Source organism: Hippocampus bargibanti, linkage group LG03 (genome assembly GCF_051943395.1).
Source record: "Hippocampus bargibanti isolate YZ-2025 linkage group LG03, ASM5194339v1, whole genome shotgun sequence".
In the NCBI taxonomy this organism is placed as follows: domain Eukaryota; kingdom Metazoa; phylum Chordata; class Actinopteri; order Syngnathiformes; family Syngnathidae; genus Hippocampus; species Hippocampus bargibanti.
The window spans coordinates 12,085,679-12,102,105 of NC_142736.1; the positions used below are offsets into that span (position 1 = coordinate 12,085,679).

General features: G+C 44.9%; 1 pseudogene; it reads right to left on the reverse strand.

The window, feature by feature from the left end:
• Positions 1-15,496, reverse strand: part of LOC148900355 (uncharacterized) — a 47,506-nt pseudogene extending 32,010 nt beyond the window's left edge.
• Positions 15,497-16,427: the final 931 nt, after the last annotated feature.

A 16,427-nucleotide genomic window follows, 5' to 3' on the forward strand; every position in this document is an offset into this window, starting at 1 on the left:
CTAACCAGCAAGCTCAATCACACACTTTACTCAGCTTTGACTGAGTTTTCTGAAAAAACGAGGAACGAGAGTTAATCCCCAGGCTTTTGCGTTTATGACATTTTTGTGTTGTAACTCTCGTGACAGCAGATATTTTCACTACACACAACTGCTTCCTCTGCTTTTGTCACACCACCACGCACACACACGCACACACAAACACACACCAACACACACACATATGCTCTTTATTGGCAAGGCGATGGAAAGCCAGGAAACTCTACACCAGTCTGCACCACCTCCATTGGGTCCCTGCTCCTGTTGACCTCCAGCATTTAAAGTGAGTTAAAAAGGGGACCTCAGTTTCACACAAAATAAAACTCATCAGAGGAAAAAGGGGGGCACTGATGTTCTTTTGCTTCTGAATCCCAACACATTGCAACGCTAAAGGGTTAGCTTAGAGAGCGAGGTCGGAGGTCAAAGCAGCCCACAAAAATACAGACTATCTATGATGCTCCCCACTCTTTTATTTCTTGTTTTGACAACTTTTTATATCTAACCTGGTTGACAGTCACCACATTTCGTCTCAGTCTCTGATTTCAAACTATACGGAACAAAAGTATCAAGTATAGCCAAGATTTAGTCTGTATTCTTTACCTTTTCACACCGCTTACTGTTCATGGAACTCTACCGTTCTATCTCTCTTTCTTTCACTCTCTCTCTCACTTTCTCTGTGTCTCTCTGATGTGACTTAATTTTATACTTACTGACTGGGAATTTCATAGCTCCCGTAATATATTCTGATGCCATTTTTTTTTCCTTTTTGACTCAACTCTCCTGAAATGACCAAGCTTTGACAATAAAAGAGGGCCAGACACTGCAAAAATCATTTCGTACCACTTCTGTTCTTTGACCCTAGGTGAGGGTCGGCTTGTTGAGAGACGGTTAAATAAAGAATTTCACTTTTCATGTGTACCCACCTCACACGGAACTTGATGTCTTGGACTCCTCCCACTGGTGGTAAACCTACGAGAAGAGGCACCCATGTTCAATTTTCAGGATGGGTCCTGGCGGGCCCCATGGGTGCAGGCCAAGTCACAGGGCGCATGGGCCCGACCTCCAAGGCTGACTCCATAAGTGTCCCTGGTGTCAAGATGCAATTATTTTCGTGTTCATTTAAAGTCGTAGAACCGTACTCAGATCCCTCAACTATCACCTGTTTGCCATGAGAGACCCTGCAAGGATTAAAAAGCTCAGACAACCTTACTCAGGGGTGTACAAACATTTTGCAAAGGGGGCCAGATCTGGTGTGTTCAAAATGTAAGGGGGAGGGGGGGCAATCTTGGCGGACTTTCTTTACATTAACCACGAATAATTTAAATACATTTCAGTGAGCCATTCTGTGTTTCACATTTGATTTCTTATTTTTAGTTCAGCTATCTTCAGCATGTATTTTTGGTTCATCTGAAACATCCATATCAAAATTAGATTGACATTGATTGTCAAATTTCCTCTTCTTGTTGATTGTCCCCGATTTAGAAAATTGGGGGGCTCATTTACTTATTTCCTCATATACTACTTTGCTGTTCCTAATTGAGCCTGTAGATGGCAGCACTTTACACACGCAGGTAACAGCGCTATTTACTGCCCAATGTATTAATTCTTCATGGTGGTCAGATGTTATTGAGTTAATGACGGAGCCTGCAGGCCGGATGAAAATTGACCGCGGGCTCCATTTGGCCCTGGGGCCGGAATTTGGACGCATAATGAGTCAAGATAATTGTCCTGTGTGGAGAGAATGCACAAAATAAGTTACTATGAAGTCTTTTATCTTGTTTTTCTGATAATGATATTTGTATAATTGTGGCATATTGTATGAATTTTGTTGCTACTTAATATTTTTTTGGTGCAAAAAGTGCAAAGGGGTACATTTACTTTTAGTTTTTTGTCTAGTTTTCAATAAAAATATAATTTGTTGGTTTAATGTTTTTGTCTTATGTCACTGTAATTAATTGTGCAGTAAAAACACCGGATATTTCAGCAACATTTGTGTCAGAGTGAGGATTGAACCGGATTCCTCAGATTACTATATAGTTCACTGCCGTTCCTGTCCACATTCTTTTGCCTATGGCTGAAGTGTACAATATGCATATGATGGAGGGTGACTGATGGAGAATCTGCACATTAACATGCCAAGGCCACGGGAGAGGTGGCACTCAAAGCATTTATGGAGTGACTGTTTCAGAAAATAAGGAGTCCTGATGTGATTGCAATGTGTGCTAAGGGAATTGTTCCACTAAAGCTGGCCATGCAGACTTTGTAGATGCCCTTGTATTACATTTATAGTTGTTTCAGAGATAAATTGTTTGGCCTTTACAATGAAATTGAGTTGAGGCCTCTCATGCTGACACATGCAGGCATCATCTACGATGCGGCCCCCCTTCTCCTGTAGCAGTCAGATTTCTTATCATTTATCACTCACAGTGAAACGGCTCCACGGTTACCACCCAGAATGTGCTGCATCAGAATCAGAATCATCTTTATTGCCAAGTATGTAGACACACAAGGAATTTGTTTCCGGTCGAACACGCTGCAATAGTATCATCATCAAAAAATTTCAAAGAGGCACTATACAGTTCCATTTGGGCTACTGTTTAAAGAGTTAATGGCTTGGGGGAAGAAGCTGTTTAAATGTCTGCTGGATTTGGTGCGCATGGATCGGTAGCGCCTGCCTGAGGGGAGTAGCTGGAAAAGGTGGTGGGCAGGGTGCGGAGGGTCCAGTAGGATTTTCCGCGCCCTAGTTAGGATTCTTGCAATGTGCAAGTCCTCGAGAGTGGGTAGGGCGGTGCCAATGATTTTTCCGCAGTCCTAACTCTCCGTTGAAGTCGGATTGTGTCCATTTTTGTGGCGGCCCCGAAACAAACGGTGATGGAAGAACACAGGATGGATTCAATGACAGCCGTATAGAAATGTTGCAGCACCTCCAGTGGCAGGCCATGCTTCTTTAGCAGCCTCAGGAAGTACATTCTCTGTTGGGCCTTTTTCAGGATACAGTTGGTGTTGACCTCCCACTTCATGTGCTGGGAGACTGGAACTTGAAGGTCTCAACGGTTGAGACGAGGCAGTTGGATAGTGTGAGGGGTAGCAGTGGTGATGGATGTTTCCTGAAGTCCACGATCATCTCTACCGTCTTGAGCGTGTTCAGCTCCAGGTTATGACGGCTGCACCAGACATCCAGCTGCTCCACTTGTTGTCGCTACGCAGACTCGTCGCTGTCTTTGATGAGACCGATGACCGTGGTGTTGTCTGCGAACTTTATTAATTTGACAGCTGGGTGCGTTGAGGTGCAGTCGTTCATGTAGAGAGAGAAGAGCAATGGAGAGAGGACGCATCCCTGCGGGGCTCCAGTGTTCGTGGTTCGTGTTGAGGATGATATTTGTGCCCGAAGAAAGACAAAGGGTAGATGAAATAACAGTGTGGGTGATGGGTGAGGGAGGGGAGTGAACAATCACATCTCCTGTACATGTAAAAAGTACAAAGAAATGTGAGACAAAAGTAGGAAGGGAAAAAGACACGCTGACAACTGCCTTTAGACAATGACATAGAATGTTGTTGGTGCAGCAAGAGATGTTGTCAGGTGCAAAGCAAAAAGTAAAATTGGAGGATATGTGTTGAATTCATTAAGTTTTGGGTTTAGGAAGTCAAAATGGGAAATGAATTTAAGGGGGGGGGGTCATGGTTTTCAATGGAGTGGCAATCTCTGACATAACAACCTGAAGTTGTACAAATTGTTGAACAAATAAAAGTAAGATCACAATCACATGAAGTACTTGTATGAAAAATACATTGAGGCCAAACATAATTTCATCATTATGAAATGTATAGAGTAATTCTGCACTGACGTAAATTGATGATCACCACACTTTACTGTAAATTTGATTCCACGTATGCAAGAATTAAGATATCATTTACATGTATTAATCTGATTACTAGAAGCTAAATATCCTACCCAGAAGTAGACTACCCAATTTGATGTGTGTGTCTCTATGACTGAAATTTTCTTATACCATTATAGTATTTTTCCATCTCATGGTCAACTCCAGAAATCACTTTCTGTTGTCCCACTTCATTAACCCCATTCCTCACCTCCCTCTAATCCTTACTCAGAAGGAAATCCACTTGGGGGAGGTTTGCCTTCCAGAGCCTACTGTCGGTGCATGAGGAAGTCCAATGTTTGAACGTCATAAAGAAAAGATAATATCGATCGTCTGTTTCATTGACCAGAACTTTGGAACGTTTTGATTTACAGGGTCTTGTCATGCTCCTTTGTGCCATGGTTGGCTTCCTGTTTCATTGACAAACGCGGCCGAAGCAATATAATGCCTCACCATACATCGACAAATTACAGCCAGTGCTCGACGTCAACCAGGTTATCCATACTATCTTATGTCTTCCATCCATCCATTTTCCATACCGCTTATTCTTCATTCGGGTAGCGGGGGGTTCTGGAGCCTATCCCAGCCGTCTTCGGGCACGAGGCAGGGGACACCCTGAATTGGTTGCCAGCCAATCACAGGGCACACAAAGACATACAACAGTCACTCGCATCTAGGGACAATTTGAAGCGGTCAATCTGCCTGCCATGCATGTGTTTGGAATGTGGGAGGAAACCAGAGGACCCGCAGAAAACCCACGAGGGCCCGGGAAGACCATGCAAACTCCACATAGGGAGGCCGGAGCGGGACGCGAACCGGCGACCTCTGCACTGTGAAGCCGGCGTGCTAACCACTCGATACCGAGCCGCCCAATTATTGTCCTATGTCTTATGGTCCTTTTTTCCAATCCAGTGGCCATTCTATTTAATGATGAACAGCCATTTGATTTGTCAATGTTATATTCCAACATAATTAGGCCATTGAGTATTGTGTCATGCAGTAAATGCAACAACATTACTCTATTTTGGCGATCTTTTTGGGGTTATTTATTTGTTTAGAACAAGGGTGGAAATGTCAGTTTTTTGGCGCGGGCCACATTGTAGTTACGGTTTCCTCTCGGGGGCCGTTATGAATTTGAGGAAGCCATTAGAATGTATAATCCCCTCCACAACAAATTAATTATTAACTAGTTTTCAAATTTGCAATAAAACAATATTGACTGTTATTGTGTTTTACATGGGGAAATTTTGGTTCGGACTTTAGCAAACATCATGGGAAAGTTTTATTTTCTTTCGGGGCCGAATAAAATCATGTGGCAACCCAGATTTGGCCTCTTGGCTTTGACACCTGTGGTTTACAAGAAAAATATCAAGAAAACAATGAATAATGTGGGAAACAATACAGACATTTGACTTGCCTGCATGCATGCGTGCATGCATGCATACATACATACATACATACATACATACATACATACATACATACATACATACATACATACATACATACATACATACATACATACATGCATACATACATACATACATACATACATACATACATACATACATACATACATACATACATACATACATACATACATACATACATACATACATACATACATACATACATACATACATAGATAGATAGATACATACATAGATAGATACATAGATAGATGATAGATAGATAGATAGATAAGCTAATCAGGGTCTGGCCTGGTTAGTACTGGGATGGGAGACCGCCTGGGAATACCAGGTGCTGTACATTGGCAATGGGTAGGTCCTATAGACCTACACGGGTGTAAAGACGACCCCGCCATCCACAAGTCTCCGGAGCCTCTAAGGCGGTCTGGTGGCGAGATCCGCCACTTTTCCGGCAGCTCCTATGGGAGTAAACCCGAAATCAATCCGGTAATGGCGCACCTAAGGCGGTCTGGTGGCGAACTCTGCTACCTTTCCGGCAGCTCCTGCGACCCTACTGACCCCAAATTGTATCAGCTCAGCTGTTCCTTTGGTCCAGTCAGCGTGGTGGAGAGGGGGAGCAAGCTGCATAGGCGACAACCTGCTCTCCATAATACACTGCCCAGGCACACTGTCCACCGGGACAGTTATCCATGGTCAGCCATGACCGATGGAGGCCGACGAATTAATTATATATGGCCTTTGCTCAAACATGAAGTGAGGTGTGGGGTGTTATGAATCTGCCAATCTCCTCAACAGAAAAAGCATGATTGTAAATGGATCAAGAAAACTAAATAAATACACTGGTGCATGTGAATGCATTCCCCAGTGAGCCATTTCAGAACAGAATAAATGGCAACAAAGACATAAATGTTTCAAAATGTGGGCATGTCTATCGCTTTTGTTAAAATAGAGAGAAAGATGGCTGTGTGTTGCCCATCTTGTAAGGCTGTTATCGGGCTAACTGGTTGACCCGTCTTGCCTGGATAAACCTTCTCTGTTTACTCAATTTCTTAAGTGCATGTGTGGAATCCCTCGATCTCACACATTGTTCACGCTCAGGGACTGAAGATCTGGGTGGGCACCAGGACCAGTTGCTTAGCTGATGAGGTGGACTGTTTAAACTGAGGGGCCAATGGATGAAGTATGGGAGGTCAACAGAGGGAGTTGATGGGGTTAGGTCAATTTAAGAGATTGTGGAGAAAGGGGCAGATACAGGTCAGTGTTTGCCCAACTGTCTCCTGGGAAGTTGGAAAGGAAGCAAATGGACAGAGTTGGCTATGGATAGGTTATAACGGACCCTTTATAATTTTGTTTTCTTGAAAACCAACTTCCTCGTCTACCTGAATGATGCCAACATAAAGCAAAAATAACAGTAATGATACAGTACTATACAAAGGTGCAGTATTCGTCCCTGGGATTAACGCACCTACAAAATGGAAAAATAGAGAAAATACACCCTTGAACTTAACCGCAAGATCACTTGTGGGAAATTACAGTATATACCAGGGTTTTTTGGAGTGTACCTGGGCTTTGTATTTCATCCATTTATCCACATTCCCTGCCGTGAGATTAAAGGTCACTAGTATTGGTCATGGGAGAAAGCCCAAAAGCTGAGCATCTCTGTTAAAGTCGTTTAAAAGGTGTTGAACATGACGGAGATTGACCACACCAAATCTTTGAAGAGGCCTTCTGCAACCTGTTTCAATGAAGCTGAAAACATCAAAAAAATAATCCATTCCTTCATCCATTCACTTTCCAAACGGCTTTATCCTCACTCGGGTCAAAGTCAAAGTCAGCTTTATTATCAAATATGCTAATATGCATGACATATATAGCACAGATGCAATTACTGTCCTCTCGGACCCAGCATGCAAGGCACTTATAATGACTTTATCAAACATAATAAACATGAAACGCCAATTTGCCGGGAGAGGGGAGCGGCTGCGTGTTCACGCGCCACCATCTTGGGGAAAACAAAAAAACAAAAATAACAAATAATATGACAACACAAAGACACATAGAGTAATTCATTCTTCCGGACTTGCGGTACCCTCTTTGTGATGACATGAAGCAGTTCTAGATGAAAGAGGAGATGATCAAAGCATCCATTTCAGCAGTGGATCAGGGATGTCATGGTGGAATATGCACATCTACTACAAGCTAAATGTTGAAAGCAAACACGAAGCTGTACCATCCATTGACGAAAATACATTGTCTCACATCTCCTGTCCCACATAAATCCACTCGTGGGTGGTGCTGGAGCCTATCCCAGCCGTCTTTGGACAGTAGGCGGAGGACACCCGCTCACACTCATACCTTTGGAAAATTTCGAGTGTCCAATCAACCTGCCTGCCCTGAATGTTTTCAGAAGGTGTGAGGAAACCGGAGGATTCTTTTTCTTCAATGGACAAACTGGTTAGGGCAGAGCTTGGAAATCTTCCAAAGGTTTTGTACAAATGTTTGTGGACCCTGTGTGCCTCACTGAAATATTCGAATCAAATTGTTTCTTTCGTTTTGACTTATTGACGAGACAAGGAAGGAATGACGAACCAAACACGTGTCAAACGTGTGTAGTTTATCGTCCTTTAATTTCCTTCTCACTTTTAATTAGTCATAATGGCTCAATCATTTGCATTGGGATGATCAAATGCTGAATAACACATCATATACACAAAGTGCCCATTTATTCGACATGTTCATTTGCCCTCATGTTATGGTTCTGGGTCATGTGGAATGACTGAATTGCTCACAAATTGCATCATCACTAAGAGGAGGATCTCTATCTAAAATGATTTGCAGCACCCATTTTAAGTATTAATGGCAAAGTGCCAGTTCAGGTTTGAAAGACGAGTGCAGTGTGAGTTGCCATAGCTACTGCTGTTAGACCAAATGTTGTGGACTTCACGGGAACTGCAACGATTGTTCGTTTGGCAATTTGCAGCCAACCTGTTTCGTGCTTCGGACTATATACCCTGACTGTAAAGTGTACTTGAGAGTTATCAAAGGCGCTAAGTGGCTTGTAGCATAGGCTGCCAAATGAAAAACAAAGTAATGTAGTTTATTCAATACATTGTAAGACTGAAAATTGTAAAGAGCAGTACATTGGGGAGACTAAACAAATTCTCAAAAAAAGACTATCAACATCGCAGGGATAATACTAGTGGGCCTCATTCGGCAGTACATATGCACCTAAAAGCTAGCAACCACTCATTTGACGACAATGAGGTTAAAGTCTTAGCGAAAGAACATAGATGGTTTGAAAGGGGAGTAAAAGAAGCGATTTTCATTAAACAACTAAATCCTTCATTAAACCGGTTTGGTGGGGTGAGGTTCAATTTGGATCATTCATACAATTGCCTGCTTAGGCAACATTAGTAATGCTGATGAGGTGATACCGGAGGGAGTGGGGCAATCAGGCCAGTCGTTAGTCAGGAATGTAGGAACATTCGGTGGGGTCGCAGGGAGTGGTCCTCTGCTCCCCCTAACCTGAGAGTAGGGACCTATCATAGCAGTGTCCGGCGCCGCCATGGGTGGACATTAGGGATATTTATGTAGGGCCGATACTACCAGTAAGACTTTAGTTCGCTGAAGAAGCATTTTGGATAAGAAGCGAAACGTCCGACACCTTCAAAAAAGTACAGATGACGGCTGAAGAAACCTTTTCATCGATTCATAAGATGAGGTATCACTATATGAAACTTCATTACTCAGTAATCCTTTTTTACCATCAAGGAAATTCAAGATATCAGAATCAGAATCATCTTTATTGCCAAGTATGTAGAACACACAAGGAATTTGTTTCTGGTCGAACACGCTGCACTCGTATCATCATATGAAAAATGCATTTATTAAAAACAGAAAAAAAGTATTTTTTTTAATTGTACAACATATTATCATGACAGTCCCATGTTGATTTCTGAGTAAACATTTACAGCGCTCAACTTAGTTTCTGAAAAACTGCGAATTGAACAGTTTAGAAATAACTGCTTTATTTATTTATTATTATGTGACTAGAAGATAAAGCTTTGAAGTTCTGTTTGTGATGGGGGGAGGGAAAGAGATGCCCATTTCACATTAAGATCAGAGCATTGTCATCAAATGGTGAGTATAGTTTTTGCTTTTTTGAATGTTGCTGCGCCAATGACCATTTTGTGTATGGGAGCCGTTTACTGAGCGAGTTGCTTTAGACCTCTTCAAAATTGACCTTTTTCTTCAAACATATGGAAACTGATATCAATTCCATTCTCCAAGGTCTAAATTAGCTAAATATACCAGTTATTGTGATCTTGGACCTTGGCTATGTCTGCCTCAAGAGCCATGTAATTTTATTGTTGATGTTTTTCAAAAACGCTGCAAAATTTGGGATATGTTCTTATTTTCATTGTAGCTTTCCAGAGGTTGATGCTATAGCATTGAAAGTGGTACCAAATGAAGGCTAATAAAAATTTCTTGAATATGGTGGTAAGCACAATAAAACACATGCCTGTGTAAATTTTACACACCTGTGTAAATTGTAGCTAATTTTAATGCACAAACAGCTGGGACACTACAAAAAAAAATCACTTTGGTAGTTTGATAGCACTGCACTGACACATATATTGCATAAGAAACTGTCAGATAGGATGTAGACAGGGGGTAGACAGGTGAACAAATGTTATCACATTATGCTGTTACTATTATGTTACTATTATGGCAGTGGGTAGATCCTATGGACCTACACGGGTGTAAAAGACGACCCCGCATCCACGAGTCTCCTGCTGCCTTGCGGGTTAGGCTTTATAAAGCCAAAGGCTTATGGGAGCGGAACCTCCCAAGGCGGTTTGGTGGTGAACCCCACTCCCCCTCCGGCAGCTCCTATGGGAGTAAACCCGAAATCAATCCGGTAATGGCGCACCTAAGGCGGTCTGGTGGCGAACTCCGCTACCTCTCCGGCAGCTCCTGCGACCATACTGACCCCAAATTGTATCAGCTCAGCTGTTCCTTTGGTCCAGTCAGCGTGGTGGAGAGGGGGAGCAAGTTGCATGGGCGACAACCTGCTCTCCATAATACACCGCCCAGGCACACTGTCCACAACATAACAACATACACCTACACTCACACCCACACCTGGAGAGGATACTCCAGCTTCGTCCTCCAACGACGACGTTGAAACAAATCGGGAAGCAACAGTTTACCGGTTATAAGCCATGTAGATTGGCGTAGTTCATGGCGCCAGGGGTTGCTTCTGTCGGTGGGAGAGACCATCGTGTCTCATTGGACACGACCGCCCGCCTTAAGCTGGGCAGCCCTCAGCCAATAAGGTGTTGTCCCGTCACGGTCTGCTATCCTTAGAGGGTACCTAGGGAATGGGACAAAATCCGAACGGCAGTTCGTTAAACAAAGTACCAGGCACCTTTGATTTTGCCAGAAACGGAAACGGAAATGGAAACAAAAGGAAAAAGAAAACCCCCACTCTTAGACTTGGATGCTGGAACGTCCGCACAATGCTACCGGGACTCACACAAGACCTTCAGGATATCAGTGAAACAAGGAAAACGGCTGTCATCAACAACGAGCTCAAGAGATTGAACGTCGACATAGCGGCTCTGCAGGAGACCCGCTTAGCTGACTCGGGCACTCTGAAAGAAAAGGACTACACCTTCTTCTGGCAAGGGAAAAGCCCTGAGGGGCACAGGCATCACGGAGTTGGCTTTGCTGTAAAGAACAGCTTGCTGAATAAGGTAGAACCAGGCAGCAAAGGCACAGAGCGACTCCTGACCCTCCGCCTCAACACCACAGAAGGCCCTGTCACCCTCATCAGTGCGTATGCCCCGACCTTGTCAGCTAGCCCAGAGGCCAAGGACGAGTTCTATGAGCGCCTGTCGTCCATCCTAAGGAACATCCCCGTCACAGAGCGAGTTGTCCTGCTGGGTGACTTCAACGCCAGAGTGGGTGCAGACAACGAATCATGGCCATCTTGCATCGGGCATTTTGGAGTAGGAAAGATGAACGAGAATGGACAGAGACTGCTTGAGCTCTGCACTTACCACAGCTTGTGCATCACCAACTCCTTCTACAAGACCAAATTCCAGCACAAAGTCTCTTGGAGACACCCCCGCTCCAAACACTGGCATCAGCTGGATCTTATCCTTGTCAAGCGAACAGCCATCAAGAATGTCCTCCACACACGGTTTTACCACAGTGCAGACTGCGACACAGATCACTCCCTGGTGTGCTGCAAGATCAGGCTGACACCAAAGAGATTCCACCACTCAAAAAAGCAGGGGAATTCTCGCATTGATGTCAGTAAGATGTCCCAGCCAGATCTTGTCCAGCAATTCTCAGAGGCCTTCAAAAACAAGTATGACGTCCATCTCCAGAACAAAGCTATATCTATGTTTGCCACAAACAAGTGGGAAACCCTGCGACACATCCACAAAACTGCACTGGCTACCTTTGGGAAGAAGACAACGAAGTCACCTGACTGGTTTGAAGCCAAGTCGGCTGAGATGACCCCCGTAATTGAAGCCAAGCGGGCTGCATTTGTAGAATACAAACGGATGCCCAATGAAAGGAACCTGCAGATCCTTAGATCAGCTAGAAGCAAGGTTCAACGCACTGTCAGACTCTGCGCCAATGACTACTGGACAGAGCTCAGTCAAAACATCCAGACAGCAGCTACAAATGGCAACATCAGAGGGATGTATGATGGCATAAAAACGGCAATGGGACCAACACCAAGCAGAACTGCCCCTGTGAAATCTTCGACAGGGGAAGTGATCACAGATCAGGCACAGCAGATGCACCGCTGGGTGGAACACTACTCAGAACTCTACTCCAGAGAAAACATGGTAACACCCTTAGCCCTGGATAACAGAGTGTCTGCCAGTCATGGAGGAACTGGATGTAACACCAACAGAAGATGAGCTCAGTAAGGCCATAGATAGTCTGGCCTCCACAAAGGCCCCTGGCAATGACAGCATCCCTCCTGACCTCCTCAAGAGCTGCAAGTCAACCCTACTCCACCCCCTGCATGAACTCCTATGCCTGTGCTGGGAAGAAGGTGCCGTACCACAAGACATGCGAGATGCCAAAATTGTCACCCTATACAAAAACAAAGGAGAGAGAAGTGACTGTAACAACTACAGAGGGATCTCCCTACTCAGCGTCGTGGGAAAGGTCTACGCTCGGGTCCTCTTAGCTCGCCTTCAAAAGCTGGCAGAAAGTGTCTACTCAGAATCACAGTGTGGCTTCCGAGCTGGTAGATCCACAACGGACATGGTCTTCTCACTCCGACAATTGCAAGAGAAGTGCAGAGAACAAAACCAGCCACTGTACATTGCGTTCATCGACCTCACCAAAGCCTTCGACCTCGTCAGCAGAGATGGACTCTTCAAGGCCCTCGCAAAGATTGGCTGTCCCCCCAAACTGTATAGCTTGATTGAATCATTCCATACTGACATGAAAGGGACTGTACAGTTCAATGGAAATCTCTCTGAGCTTTTTGGCATCCGCAGCGGCGTCAAGCAAGGCTGTGTGCTCGCTCCAACACTCTTTGGGATCTTCTTTTCTCTTGTTCTAAGGCATGCCTTTGGAACATTCCATGAAGGAATCTACCTCCGCACAAGATCAGATGGCAAACTTTTCAATCTAGCTCGCCTGAAAGCCAAGTCGAAAGTTCGTGAGATCATCATCAGAGACATGCTGTTTGCTGATGACGCTGCAGTGGCAACCCACCAGCAGTCGGAGCTGCAATCATTGATGGACTGCTTCTCTCGAGCTTGCAAAGACTTTGGACTGACCATCAGCCTGAAAAAGACAAATGTGCTCGGGCAAGATACCCCATCAACACCAGTCATCAACATCGATGACTACGAACTTGAAGGATTGGAAAGGCTTCTACAACACTCGCCTGACTCACAAAACGAGTGTGGACAAATCATGATCTAAACATGAAGACAAAGATGGCCGTGTACAATGCCTGCGTCCTCAGCACCCTGCTCTACGGCAGTGAAACATGGACCACACATGCAAGCAGCGAAAAGAGACTCAACTCATTTCACCTGAGGAGCCTTCGCTGCATTCTCGGCATTTCTTGGCAAGACAAGGTGACAAACATTGAAGTCCTATCCCGTGCAGGTCTACCCACCATGTACACCCTATTGAGGCAACGTAGACTACGCTGGCTGGGCCATGTGCATCGAATGGAGGATGGCCGCATTCCCAAAGACATCCTTTATGGGGAGCTTGCCACAGGGAAAAGAAACACCGGCCGCCCCCAACTGAGGTTCAAGGATGTGTGCAAGACAGACATGAAGAGCCTAAAAATCAACACAGAATCCTGGGAGGATCTAGCCTCAGACCGCTCCAGCTGGAAAAGCACGCTCCACTTTCGGCTGCAGGACGGCGAGAAAGAACTGACAAAAAAGGCAGCGGAGAAACGTGCACGCAGAAAGAATTCCGCAGCCAACAAACCAGGACCACCACGAGCAAACAGACCAACAGCATTACACATATGTGACTCCTGCGGCAGGAACTGCCACTCTCGCATCGGGCTCTTCAGCCATAGGAGGCACTGTACAAGCAAAACAACATCGGACAGTCATCCATGGTCAGCCATGACCGATGGAGGCCGACGACGACGAATGTGGCTTTTTTGAAACTGTCATTTTTTTCCTGTGGTACTCCACAACTTCTAGTAAGCAGCTTCTTTGCTGTGGGTCTGTTGTGATCTGAGTGGCAAAGTCACTCATTTGTTTCACACCTCTCTCAGCCACATCATTGGTCACTTTCACTGACCTCACACAAACTTCTGTGCATTCCTGTAGCTGTCATTGTCTTCCCAGGTGTCAGCAGGTGGAGTGAGCCAGTCACATTTCACTTGAAGAGCATCAAACAGAAATTGAGACTCTGGCCCTACCAGGTCTGTGAGAACTGTAGCTGCCTTGATGATAGGAAACACTGGCTTGCCTTCTCTCTACTTCTCTATCAGCATTCTTAAAGCAAACACTGCATCTGTCGGACTCTTTTTTTGGCATGAAGCCATACTGCTGCTCACAAATGTTCACTTCTGCTCTTAGTCTTGCTTCAACTACTCTTTCCCAGAGTTTCATTGTGTGGCTCATACACTTTATTCCTCTGTAGTTAGTACAACTCTGCACATCTCCTTTGTGCTTAAAAATGGGCACGAGTACACTTCGTCTCCATTCTTCAGGCATCTGTTCACCATCTAAGATCTTGTTGAATAACCCAGTCAGGAACACCACCACCACCTTTCCAAGACACTTCCATACCTCGATTGGTAAATCATCAGGCCCGAGTGCCTTTCCCCCCTTCATCCTCTTCAGCGCCCTCCTCACTTCATCCTTGCCAATGTTTGCTACGTCTTGGTCCACAACAGTCACGTCTTCTACTCTTTGTTCCTTCTCATTTTCCTCATTCATCAATTCTTCAAAGTACTCTTTCCATCATGTCATCACACTACTGGCACCTTTTAATACATTGCCATCTCTATCCTTAATCACCCGAATCAGCTGCAGGTCCTTACCATCTTTGTCCCTCTGTCTCGCCAGCCTGTAGAGATCAGTCTCACCTTCCTTGCTATCCAGCCGAGCATACAAGTCGTCATAGACGTCTTGTTTGGCCTTTGCCACCTTTACTTTAACCGTGCACTGCATCTCCTTGTACTGCTGTCTACTCTCGTCCGTCCTCTCAGTGTCCCACTTCTTCTTTGCTAACCTCTTTCTCTGTATCCACTCCTGCACCTCCCCATTCCACCACCAAGTCTCCTTATCTACCTTTCTCCCACTCGATACACCAAGTACTTTCCGACCTGTGTCTCTGATTATGTTTGCTGCAGTTTGCCAGTCATCTGGAAGGACCTCTTGCCCACCCAGTGCTTGTCTTACCTCCTACCTAAATGTCATGCAACACTCTTCCTTTTTCAACTTCCACCATTTTGTCCTCACTTCAGCCTTTGGTTTCTTCATCTTCCTCACTGCCAGTGTCATCCTACACACCACCAACCTATGCTGTCTGGCTACACTCTCACCAACCACTACTTTGCAGTCACTGATTTCCTTTAGATGGCGCCGTTGACACAAAATGTAGTCTACCTGTGTACTTCTGCCTCCACTCTTATAGATCACCCTATGTTCCTGTCTCTTCTGAAAGAAAGTATTCACAATAGCCATTTGCATTCTCTTAGCAAAGTCAACCACCATCTGTCCTTCAGCGTTCCTCATCTGGAGTCCAAACCTGCCCATTACCTCCTCATCATCTTTGTTTCCTGCGCCAACATGTCCATTGAAGTCTCCACCAATTACAACCCTCTCACTTCTCGGGATGTTCTGTATGACTTCATCAAAGTCCAACCAAAATTTCTCCTTCTGTGCCAGCTCACATCCTACTTGTGGGGCATACCCACAAACAACATTGAAGATCACGCCTTCAATTTCTCGCTTCAGACTCATCATTCTATCTGATACTCTTTTTACTTCTAAGACATTCCTAACAAACTCATCTCTTAAGATAACCCCAACTCCATTTCTCTTTCTGTCTTCACCATGATAGAACAACTTAAACCCTGACCCTAAGCTTCAAGCCTTGCTCCCTTTCCACCGGGTCTCCTGGATATACGGTATGTCTACCTTCCTTCTCTGCATCATGTCAACCAGCTCTCTACCTTTATCTGTCATTGTTCCTACATTCAAAGTTCCTACTCTTAGTTCTATACTCTTGGCGTTCCATTTCTCTCTTTTCCTCTGGGCACACCTCCCTCCTCTCCTTCTTCGACCAACAGTAGTCCATTTTCCACTGGCACCCTGAAGGTCAACGGGACCAATGGCGGCCGTTGTTAACCCGGGCCTCGACCGATCCGGTATGGGATTCAGAGGTTTGATTCGCATATTTGTTTTGGCAATTTTCTTTACGTCGGATGCCCTTCCTGACACAACCCTCTGTATTTATCTGGGCTTGGGGCCGGATAAATACAGAGGCACTATAAGACACTGGCTTGTGCCCCCCAGTGTCTTATTGTGTGCGTGTGTGTGTGTGTGTATGTGTG